At 44.4% G+C, this 12,709-nt stretch overlaps 1 pseudogene; it reads right to left on the minus strand.

The window, feature by feature from the left end:
- Positions 1 to 253: 253 nt before the first annotated feature.
- On the minus strand, positions 254 to 6,248 carry LOC119879335 (annotated as a pseudogene).
- Positions 6,249 to 12,709: the final 6,461 nt, after the last annotated feature.

Genomic DNA, 12,709 nt, shown 5'->3' on the forward strand with positions numbered 1-12,709 from the left:
CGGAGTGAGTGACGCGCCTTCCTCCTCTGAGACCCCGCCCCGGGAAACTGTAGGTGGGGCTTGGAGCCCCAACCTGGCCTCGGAACCCCTAACTGCCGCTCTATCGCTTTGCCCGACACCGAAAGCCCCTCCACCCTTCATTCCCCACCCAGTACGACGAGTGATCTTTCTAGATGGAGATCAATTATTGATTGCCCCTTTATTTATCTTAGAGAAATTACAAACCCATTCCCGCCCTCCCTCCCCCCACGGATACACAAGCATTGATGCTCTTTGCTGAGGGTGCAGGTATTGGAGACAGTGGCTGAGCAGGAAAGCCAGGAAAAGGTTAGCTCGCCGAAGACTTGAGCCAGTCAATGGATAATGGGGGCGGATCTCTTCTCATCTGTTAGATTTATGCCTCTAAATTTGCCCTGCTTTGGGGTATTTTGTGTGTGGTCTCTAACAGACATGTTTGAATAACCCTTGAAATCTTTAGATGAACTATGCCTGAGCCTCTCCTTACGGGAGCTGTGCTTGAGTCTCTCCTTAGCAGAACCCTGACAGGTTCTCTTACAGGGACTGAAATGGGTCTTCTCAGGCTAACTCTGTTGGCCCCTCTCAGAGGGGCTGTGCTGCTTCTGCTCAGAATGATTGTGTCTTGCCTCTAAGAGTGACTGGATCCACTCCTCTCAGAGGTACTGCAAGGAGTTCTCTCTGAGGAACTGCAACTGCTCCTTTCAGAGGACCCCTGCAGTCTTCTCTCAAAAAAGCCATGTTCGGAAACCCTGGGTGGCTCAGTAGTTCAGCGCCTGCCTTTGGCCCAGGGCGCGATCCTGGAGACCCGGGATGGAATCCCACATCGTGCTCCCGGTGCATGGAGCCTGCTTCTCCCTCTGCCTGTGTCTCTGCCTCTGTGTGTGTGTGTGTGTGTGACTATCATAAATAAATAAAAATTTTAAAAAATTGTTTTAAAAAGCCATGTCCTCTCCCCTCTAAGGGACTGTGATAAGTTTTCTGAAGGAGACCGCGATTGCTCCTCTCAGAGGGACTGCGACATCTTCTATCAGAAGAACTGCGAAATTTCCTCTTGGAGGGACCCTGATGGCTCCTTTTGGAGAGACTGTGATGGCTCCTCTGAGAAGGACTTTGATGGCTCCTCTCAGAGGGACTGCTGATGCTACTCTCAGAGGGACTGCAACATCTTCTCGCAGAAGGGCTCTGATGGCTCCTTACATAGGGACTGCGATGGCTCCTCTCAGAGGCACTGTGATGGCTCTTCTGAAAAGGACTGCAATGGCTGTTTCAGAGGCACTGTGAATGTTCCTTCCAGAGAGACTGCAAGGGCTCCTCTCAGAAGGACTGAGGACTCCTCTCAGAGAGACTGCGATGGCTTTTTTCAGAGACAGTGATGTCTCGTCTCGGAGGGACTGTGATGGCTCCTTTGAGGAGGACTGCATGACTCCTTTCAGAGGCACTTCGATGGCTCCTCTCAGAGAGACTGCGATGGCTTTTTTCAGAGACTGTGATGGCTCCTCTCAGAGGGACTGTGATGACTCTCCTGAGAAGAACTTCGAGGGCTTCTCTCAGAGGGACTGCAAAATCTTCTCTCAGAAGGACTGCAAAATTTCCTCTTGGAGGGACCCTGATGGCTCCTTTTGGAGAGACTCTGATGGCTCCTCTGAGAAGGACTTTGATGGCTCCTCTCAGAGGGACTGCGATGGCCACTCTCAGAGGGACTGCGACGTCTACTCTCAGAAGGACTGCAACATCTCCTCGCAGAAGGGCTCTAATGGCTCCTTACATAGAGATTGTGATGGCTCCTCTCAGAGGGACTGTGATGGCTGTTCTGAGAAGGACTGCGATGGCTGTTTCAGAGGCACTGTGATGGCTCTTCTGAGAAGGACTGCAATGGCTGTTTCAGAGGCACTGTGATGGCTCCTTCCAGAGAAACTGCAAGGGCTCCTCTCAGAAAGACTGAGGACTCCTCTCAGAGACACAGCGATGGCTTTTTTCAGAGACTGTGATGTCTCCTCTCAGAGGGACTGTGATGGCTCTTTTGAGGAGGACTGCAATGATTCCTTTCAGAGGCACTTCGATGGCTCCTCTCAGAGAGACTGCGATGGCTTTTTACAGAGACTGTGGTGGCTCCTCTCAGAGGGACTGTTATGGCTCTCCTGAGAAGAACTTCGATGGCTTCTCTCAGAGGGACTGCGATATCTTCTCTCAGAAGGACTGCAAAATTTCCTCTTGGAGGGACCCTGATGGCTTCTTTTGGAGAGACTGTGATGGCTCCTCTGAGAAGGACTTTGATGGCTCCTCTCAGAGGGACTGCGATGGCCACTCTCAGAGGGACTGCGAAGTTTCCTCTCAGAGGGACTGCGATGGCCACTCTCAGAGGGACTGCGAAGTTTCCTCTCAGAGGGACTGCAACATCTTCTCGCAGAAGGGCTCTGATGGCTCCTTACATAGAGACTGTGATGGCTCCTCCCAGAGGGACTGTGATGACTATTCTGAGAAGGACTGCAATGGCTGTTTCAGAGGAACTGTGACGCCTCCTTCAAGAGAGACTGCAGGGCTCCTCTCAGAAGGACTGATGACCCCTCTCAGAGAGACTGTGATGGCTTTTTTCAGAGACTGTGATGTCTCGTCTCGGAGGGCACTGTGATGGCTCTTTTGAGGAGGACTGCAATGACTCCTTTCAGAGGCACTTTGATGACTCCTCTCAGAGAGACTGCGATGGCTTTTTTCAGAGACTGAGATGGCTCCTCTCAGAGGGACTGTGATGGCTCCCCTGAGGAGAACTTCGATGGCTTCTCTCAGAGGGACTGCGACATCTTCTCTCAGAAGGACGGCAAAATTTCCTCTTGGAGGGACCCTTATGGCTCCTTTTGGAGAGACTGTGATGGCTCCTCTGAGAAGGACTTTGATGGCTCCTGTCAGAGGGACTGCAACGGCTACTCTCAGAGGGACTGCTGATGCTAGTCTCAGTGGAAGAGTTATGGAGAAATCTAGAGAAATAGTTCCCTATTTTAACTCCTCTCTTGATGTAAAATCCTCACATTCCCTATTCTGATATACCTGTCCTAGATTCAAATCCTCAGATTCCATCATTTGAGGAGGCCTTATTTTTATCCCTATTGCTTTCACAGCCTGAAGCCCTTGTTCATGAGTGAACACTGCAGGCTCCTCAAAGGGACATGCTGGCTGTGAGAGTAATTCTGCAGATTTCACATGGGTATTTGGCCTTGGAGTTAATTCCACGGGTTCTACAATTTCTTGAAGATCCAAACAATCTATTACTTCTATCGCTGATCCTAATGCTACTCGATTCGTTCTACAACCTGAGGAATTGGCCCTGGTGCTAACTCCTCAGATTTTACAATTTGAAGTGGTGGCCATGGGATTAACACAGTCTTTACAATCTGAAAGCCTGTCAACTTCATTATGTCCAAAATTTGGTGTGTTGGCTCTGTGATTAATTCCTTAGATTTTACACATTGCAACCACAGCTCTGAGGTAAACTCAGAGGGTCTCACATCTTGCAGTTTTGGGGTCAGCTGAACATAGTCTATCATTTGAAAGGCTGGCCCTGGGGTTAATGCTACAGACTTCACAACCTGAAGTGGTGGCCCAGGAGTCACTTTCACATACTCAGTAACTTTTTGGGGGGCTCCCGGGGTTATTCCTATTGAGAGCGCAGCTTGAAGCTGTGTCTTTGTGGATCCTGGGACTTGATCTAGTGGCTTTGGACTAATCCTCATAACTTCTGTAATTTGAGCCCGTACTCCTGGAGCTCTCTGTGAATATTTTATACTTTGATTCTGTGACTGTGGTAGCCCCACTGATCCATCCCCTGGCTGCCATGTCTCAGATGTGAGCTCTACAGACTCTGCGTGTCCTAAAGCTTGACCTGTTTGCTTTTGGTGCAACTCTAAAGATTTCCTCCTTTGAAGCCATTGCCTAGAGGTTAAACCCACAGATTCAGGAACTTGATATCCTAGCCCTGATGTCATTTCTGGAGATTCTGGAACATGATGCAATGACTTTGTAATCAGTGCCTCAGATTCTCCTCTTCGCAGTCTTTTCTCAGAGATCACCTCCACAAATTCTAGTGCTTGAGGATAGGGCCTAGGACATCTCTCTGAATATCCAGTGGTTTCGCTTACTGGCTTTGGGGTCACTCCGAGGAATTCCTTCCCTTTTTGCCTTGCCTTGGAGGTCAATCCCACAGTTTCTGTAGTGTGACGCCTGGGCTCTAGTGCAATCTCTTCAGATCCTACAGCTTGCTGCAGTGGCCTTGTATGTAACTCTCTCAAATCCTTAAGTTGAGGCCGTGACTCAGAGAGCAACTCTAGAGTTTCTGGGATTTGGTAGCTTTTCTTTAGGGTTAATTTCGGGGATTTAGAACCTTGATTCCTTAGCACTGGAGTCAGATCAACAGATTCTGGTACTTGAAGATCTAGCCTTAGATGCACTCTTGAAGAATCCATGGCTTTACTTGTTGGCTTTGGGGTCAACTCCACATATTTTCTGTGGTTTCGTTGCCTTGATGTGCCAACTTTTCTGTGATGTGATAAACTGGTATTGAAATCAAATTCATAGATTTAGGGACTTGATGCTTTGGTGTCGGGATCATCTCTGCACATTCTACAAACTGATGCCCTGGCCTAGGGATTATCTCAGAGTCTGTGATTTGATAGCTTCTTTTCCGATTTAGCATCTCAGCTTTTCTTCCTTGAAGCAGCGCCCCCGGTGCTAACTCTACAGATTTTGTATCTTGCTGTAGAGAGGCTGAGGACAATTTCACATGTTTTATACTTTGCAACTTTGGATCTGGAGTAAACTCCAAAGATTTCTCATCTCGTTGCTGTGATTCCGGAGACCAATCTGAAAATTTAACGCTAGTCAACAATGGTCCTGGTGCAAACTTTTTAGTTGCCTCTGGTGCCAACACCACCGATTTCATACCTTGCCATCCTGAAGTCAGCTCTCGACAATTCGTACCTTGCTGTTGGAACCCTGGTGTCAATTCTACCGAGTTCATATCTTGAAAACATGGCTCTGGTGCAAAGGCCTCAGAGTTAGCATGTGGTGACTTGAGGCATGTTGACAACCCTAAAGAATTAGCACTTTGACAATGTGGCAATAGATTTGATTTCAAAGATTTCACATCTTGAGAACGTGGCTCTGATTCAAACACCACAGATTTCTGCCGGAGGCAAGAATTCAAATCCTTAGAATTCACATTTTGAGGTTGCGGTCCTGGTTTCAACTCCAGAGATTTCACATCTTGAAAACACAGCTTTGGTGCAAACACCACAGATCTCACACTATGTTGTCTAAGGTGTGAGGGCAACTCCTCAGAATTCATACCTTGAGGATGTGGCCCTGGATGTAACTCCACATATTTCATTTTTTTAAAACATGGCTCTAGTGCAAACATCTCACATTTCAAGTCTTGCAGCTCGGAGCCTGAAATCAGTTTCACAGAATTTGCACCACAAAGCAGTGGCTCTTTGTTCATCTCCACCGACTCTACATCGTTAAGCAGTGGCTCTGGTAAAAATAACACAGATTTCATACCATTTAACGGAGAGCCTAAAGTGAACACCGACTGTACAACTTGTGGCTGTGACCCACAGTGATTCTCCAAAAACTGGATTTCTGGAAACTTTGTCCCTGGAATTAACTCAGAAGATTTTACACCTTGCCAATATGCTCCAGCGTTGAACAGAATAGATTTTGTACCTTGATATTCTGATGTAGGGTTAGTTTCAGAGGGCTTTGTGCCGTGCATCTGTGGCCCTGGATTAAACTTTATGGAATTTATGCATTGAAGTTCTAACCCTGGTTTCAAATCAGAAGAATTCATGCTTTGCAGCTGTGGGCCCCAGTTGAACTCCCGTGATGTTATACCTTGAAACTGTGTCCCTGGAGTCAATTCACATTTCACATTTTGTAAATGTTGCATAGGGTTGAACATAACAGATTTTACACCTAGAACTTCTGTTCCCAGATTCAAATCAAAAGGTCCCATACCTTGACATTTAATCCCTGAAGTCAACTCAAAAGATTGTATACCTTGCAAAGGCGGCCCAAGTATGCACCCCGTAGAATTTACACATGGTAATTTTGACTCTGGATTCAACTCAGAAGAATTTACACACTTCACCTGTGGCCCAGGGTTGCATTCCATAGGTGCTACACCTAGAAACTTTGACCCTGGAATCAATTCAGATTTCAAACATTGCAAATGTGATTCCAAGTTGAACACAACAGATGTCTCACTTTGCTTCTTAGTCCCTGGATTCACCTCAGATCCCATACCTTGACATTTTGTCCCTGAAGTCAACCCAAAAGACTGTACGCCTTCCAAAAGTGGCCCACGTTTGCACCCCATAGAATTTACACATTGTAATTTTGGCTCTGCATTCAACTCAGAAGAATTTACACACTTCATCTGTGGCCGAGGGTTGCATTCCATAGGTGCAACACCTAGAAACTTCGACCCTGGAATCAATTCAGATTTCATATCTTGCAAATGCCGGTCAGGGTTGAACACCATAGATGTCTCACTTGCAATCTCTGTCCCTGAACTCACTTCAGAAGACTTCATACCTTGAAGTTTTGAAGCTAAAGTTAATTCAGAAGGGTTTATACCTTGCAAAGGTGGCTCAGGGTTGCATCCAAAAGAATTTACGCACTGCAGTTTTGGGTTTGAAATAAATGCAGAAGAATTCACACCTTGCACATGTGGCCCAAGGCAGAACACCTGAGATTTTATACCTTGAAGCCCCGGCTGAGGGTTCAACTCAGATTTTACACCTTTCAATTGTGGCCCAGTGCTGAATGCCACAAGATTTGTACACTGAAGCTGTGGCCCTGGATTCAATTCAGAGGATTTCCCACCTTGTAATTTAGGCTCATGCTTGAATTCCAGAAATTGCTCATATGGAAGCTTCACATCTGTGCACAACTCAGATTTTATCTCTTGTAGCTGTGGCCCAGGATTGAGCTCAAAAGACTGCATACCTTGAAGCATACCTGTTCCCTTGCCTAACTCGGGAGATTCACATCTTGCAACTGCTGCTCGGGATTGAATTCCATAGCTTTCACATCGTGAAGCTTTGTCTCTTTGCATAATTCTGAAGATTTTATATGTTGCAGATGTGGTCCAGGATTGTATACCATAAATTTCATACTTTGAAGCTCTGGCCATGGTTTCAACTTACAAGATTTCTCTTCTTGCCACTGTTTCCCAGCTTTGAACTCGGAGATATCACACTGCAAGTCTTTGATTTCAAGGCTAACTCAGAGGGGTTTGCAACCTGAAATTCTGGGTCATGTTTGACTTCTGTCGTTTTCATTATTCGAAGGTTTATGGACTCAGGAGATTTTGCACCTTGCAACTTTGCCCCGGGGTTGAATTTCATAGATTTCACACCTTGAAGGTGTGCCCCTGGTGTCAACATATGCAGTTTCCTGTTTTGTAACTCTGGGGCTGACCCAAACCCCAAAGATTTCACATCTTTGACCTTTGCACCTAGAGTCAATTCAAGAGATTTCATATCTTGCTGCATGGGTCTGGCAAGGAACTCCACAGATTCTCCACTTTGAAGCTTTGTTTCTGGTGCCAACTCAGAAGAGGTTACACCTTGTAACTGTGGAACAGGTTTTAACTCAACAGATTTCAAATCTCGAAGCCTGCACTCAGGTATCCAATCAGATTTCTCACCTTGTCTCTGTGGTCCAGGGTTGAACTCCACCGGTTTCATACCTTGAAACTTCCTCTTCTGGGTTAAATTAGATTTCCCACCTTGTAGCTTTGGACCATGGTTGAAACTCAGAGGATTTCACTTCTTGAAGCTTTGACCCTGGGATCACTTTAGAAGACTTCATACCTTGAAAGTGTGATCTAGAACTGAACCCCGTAGATTTTGTATCTTGAAGCTTTATACCCATGATCAACTCAGAGCATTTCACATCTTGTAACTGTGGGCCTGATTTCACAGCTGGAAACTTCCTCCCCAGGGTCAAATCAGAAGATTTCTCACCTTGTAACTTTGGATTAGGTTTCAGTTCTACAGATTTCATACCTTGAAGCTTTTCCCTTGGGATCACTTGAGAAGACTTCACATCCTGCAAGTGTGGTCCAGACTTGAAATTCGTAGATTTAATGTCTTGAAGCTTTATGCCCATGATCAACCTAGAAGGTTTCATATCTTGTAACTGTGGGGCTGACTTGAAATCCACTGATTGCACCTTTTGAAGCTTTGTCCCTGATATCAGTTCAGAAGATTCATACCCCTCAACTGTGGCCCAGGTTTGAACTTCACAGATTCCACATCTTGACACTCTGTTTCTGAGATTAACTTAGAACATTTCTCTCCTTGAAACTGTGGCTCAGGGCTGGACGCCAGTTTCATATTTTGAAGCTCTGATCCAAGGTTCAGGTCCGAGGATTTCACAACTTGCATCAGGGGACTGGGGTTGCTTTCTTTAAGTTTTACACTTTGAAGCTTTGACTGTGAGGTCCCCTCAGCAGCATTCACACCTTGTAACGATGACCCAAACAAATCTGTAAATTTGGCACCTTGAATCTTTGTCCCTGCAGTCGGTTTAGAAAAGGTTATGTCTTCCATCTGGGAACTTGGATTTAACTCAATAAATGTCATATCTTGGGACTTTATCTCAGGTGATAACTTAGAAGATTTTAGATCTTGCCACTGTGACCCAGAGTTGAAATTCTCAGATTTCACACCTTGAAGCTTTGTCTGAAGAGTCAACTCAGATGACTTCATCCTTTTCAAGTGTCGTGGGGAGTTCAGCTCTATAGTTGTACCACTTTGTAATTGTGACACTTGGCTTAATACCCCAGATTTTGTGTCAGGAAGCTGCGGCTCTTGTGACACACTAGAGACCTCACACCTTGAAGCTGTGCTCTTGGGGATGACTGTAAGGATTTCACTTCTTGAAGCTTTGGTCCTGCAGTCAATTTAGTAGATTCCTATCATGCAAGCAAAGCCTAGATTTGAATGTCATAGATTTTATATCACAAAACTTTGACTTTGAAGTAGGGTCACATGATTTCACACTTCTAACCTGTAGACAAGGTTTCAAATCGAAACCTTGAGGCTGATATTCCTGGAGTGATGACGAAGAGATTGTATTTCTTGGAGCTTTGGCCTTGGAGTCAACGCAAGATGACCTTCTATCTCTTAACTGTTTCAAAGGTTTCACCTCTACAGACTTGACACCTTGAAATTGTAACCCAAGATTTAACTCTACAGATTTCACAGCTTGGAAATCAGGTCCTGGTATCACTGAATACGTCTCCACAGTTTCAAGCTGTGGCTCTTTTTGAACTCAATAGTTTTTACATCTTGAAGCTGTGGCTCCGAGGTGGATGCCAAAGCCTTCCCCTTTTGCAGCTGTGGTCCTGGTAGCACCTCAGGGGTTTTCACATTCTGCAGCTGTGGCCCAAGGTTGAACTCTGTATATGTTGCACTTTGAGGTTTTGGCCCTAGAGTCAATTCAGATGACTTTACATCTCTTAACTGTGTCGAAGATTTCAACCCTGCAGATTTAACACCTGGAGAATGTGACCCAAGATTTAAGTCTAAGATTTCACGGCTTGGAACTTAGGTCCCGGTATCCACTGAATACATCTCATACTTTCAAGCAGCGGCTCTTGTTGTAACTCAAGAGTTTTTACACAAAGCTGTGGCTCTGAAGCTGACTCTGAGGGTTTTACTTGGTGCAACTGGGGCCCTGGGGTCAACTTAGGAGATTTTAGGCTTTGCAACTGTGGTTCAAGTTTGAATTCCTTAGGTTTTAAACCTTGAATATTTGATTCAGGAGTCCAATCAAGTGATTTTATATCTTCAAATCCTAACTCAAAATTGAGGTCTTCTAATTTTCTGCCTTTAAATTTTAGTTCTGGAATTAACTCCAAAGACATCCCATCTTCTGCCTTAAGCCTTCTCTTCAATTGCTCTGAATTCTTCCATTGCTGCTTTGATGAGATTACAGATATCTTGCCATCCTGTTCTGGCCCAGAAGTGAAATTCATGAGTGCCATCCCTTGAAACTGTTGGCTTGGGGCTAAGTCTACAGAGTTTACTCCTTGAAACTTTGCTCTTCTGGTCACATTCCAGATTTTACTTCCTGCTTCTTTAACCCGTGGGGTCAATTTCACAGATTTCACATGTTGCAGCTCTGAATCTGGAGTTTCCTCTACGATTTTAAGCTTTGATGCTTTCCACATGGGGTACTGTCGACAACCTTCCTATCTTGCGTTTGTGGCTCTAAAGTCAATTCCTCAGGTTTCACATCTTGCGGTTCAGACTTTTGGAGCAATGGTCCTGGTGCAAAAGGCACAGGTTTCTCACCTTGCATCTTTAGCCCAAAGTTCAGTTCCACGGTTTTCACATCTTGCGGTTGTGTTCTCGGGACCATCTCCACTCCTTTGAATTCTTGAATTCTTGCATGCAGAGCCAAGTCAGGTGTTGCAACTTGAAGCTTAGTATCTTTGGTGTCTTTCACAGATTTGACATGTTCTCCCTTGCACTGTGGTTGTCTCCATAGATTTCTCACCTTCCAGCTGTGGACTGGGGGTTAACAACATAGATTTCATACCTTTTAGACACTGTCCTGTAGCTAAGGCCACAGATTTCACATCTTTCAGCTCTGAGATCAACAACTCAGATTTTAAACCTTGACGTTTTGAGCCTGGTGTCAGCTCCATTGGTTTCACACCTCCCACGTGTGGCCCTTGGATCATTTCAGAAGATTTTATAGCTTGTAAATGTGGTCTTCTAGTCGACTCAGAATAGTTTACTCTTGGCAACTGTGACTCAGGAGTCAACTCCATAGATTTTGCATCTGGTTTCTGTGGTTGTGAGATGAATTTATAAGGACCGTTACCTTCCAAGTTAGACATTTGGCCCACCACGAAATGTTTTATGCCTTGAAACAATGTCTCTGGTACTAATACTCAGGCTTGACCACTGGCTTTTGAAGTCCTGGGGACAACCCCGTAGATCTTATTCCTTTCATCTTTGGCTTTGGGGTCAACTCAAAAAATTTCACATGCTGTAGCTGTGGCCTGAGTTTAACTCTGAGATTTCACACTGGAAGGTTGACTTCTTGATGTCAGATCACAAAATTTGATATCTTGTATTCTCTCATACTCTATCAAGTAAATACATTAAAAAATCTTTATTTTTTAAAGATTTTATTTATGTATTCATGAGAGACACAGAGAGAGGCAGAGACACAGGCAGAGGGAGAAGCAGGCTCCAAACAGGAAGCCCAATGCAGGACTTGATCCCAGGATCCTGGGACTCAGGGATTACACCCTGAGCCAAAGGTAGACGCTCAACTGCTGAGCCACCCAGGAACCCCAAAAACAAAATCTTTAATTGGGCAAAAGATATGAACAGGTGCTTCCCAGAAGATATATGAATGGCTAATAAGCACATGACAGATGTTCTATATCATTCATCAGGAAAATGTTAAAATGACAATGAAACACCACTATACACCCTTAAAATTGGCTAAAATTAAAGACTTATTCCTATACACTGCTGATAGGAATATAAAATTATATCACCAATTTGGAAAACAGGCAAATTTTTTTAAAATGTTTAACACACTCCAGACATATGACCAATCAACCTAAGATGGCATATTGGTAAAACAATACCATCTCAAGTATTTATCAAGAGAAAAAGAAAAAAAGGGCCAGCCCGGGTGGCTCAGCAGTTTAGCGCAGCCTTCAGCCCAGGGCGTGATCTGGAGACCCGGGATCAAGACCCACATCGGGCTCCCTGCCTGGAGCCTGCTTCTCCCTCTGCTTGTGTCTCTGCCTCTCTCTCTGCATCTCTCTGTGCTCTCGTGATAAAAAATAAAATCTTAAACAAAAAAATTCCCACAAAGAAGTGCACATGGATGTTCGGAACAGCTTTATTTTAATACTCCCAGAAGGCAAAGAACCCAAATGTCTCAAGGAAGATGGCTAAACAAATTATGGTATTTGTATAATGAAATTCTATTCAGCAAAAAATTAGTTCTCATTCAAAACCACTATTTTGAATGAAAAAAATCATGCAAAAATAGAACATACTACCTGATTATATAAAATCCTAGAACATGCAAACCACTGTATGGTGACAGAAAGAAAGGGCAGTGCTGTCTGGGAACAGGAGTAGGGAAAAGAATGGATGACAAAGGAACCCAAAAAAACTTGGAGGAGGGATAGTGACTGTAGTGACACTGTTATGGTTATTTACACATGTCAAAGCTAATCAGTATGGTTTCACTCATACATGGAATATAAGAAATAGTGAAAAGGATTATAAGGGAAAGGGGAGGGGAATTGAGTGAGAAAAATTAGGAAGACAAACCATGAGACTCCTAACTGGGAAATAAACCAAGGATTTGGGAAGGGGAGGTTGGTGGGAGCGGGATAGGGTAACTGGGGGACGGGCAATGAGGAGGGCACTTGATAGGATGAGCATGGATGTTATAATCTATTGAAATTTGATTTAAATTTTAAAAATGTAAAAAAGAGCTGATCATACTGTATGCTTTAAGTATGTATACTGTAAAGATGCATTCTATTGTACTTCAATGATACCTCAATAAAAGTATAAAAAAAATTTAACAGGAATTAGCAGTACTATAGGACCAAAAACCACCAATCCAAACAATGGGAGAAATCTCT

Source organism: Canis lupus, unplaced genomic scaffold (assembly GCF_011100685.1).
Source record: "Canis lupus familiaris isolate Mischka breed German Shepherd unplaced genomic scaffold, alternate assembly UU_Cfam_GSD_1.0 chrUn_S643H805, whole genome shotgun sequence".
Classification (NCBI taxonomy): Eukaryota; Metazoa; Chordata; class Mammalia; order Carnivora; family Canidae; genus Canis; species Canis lupus.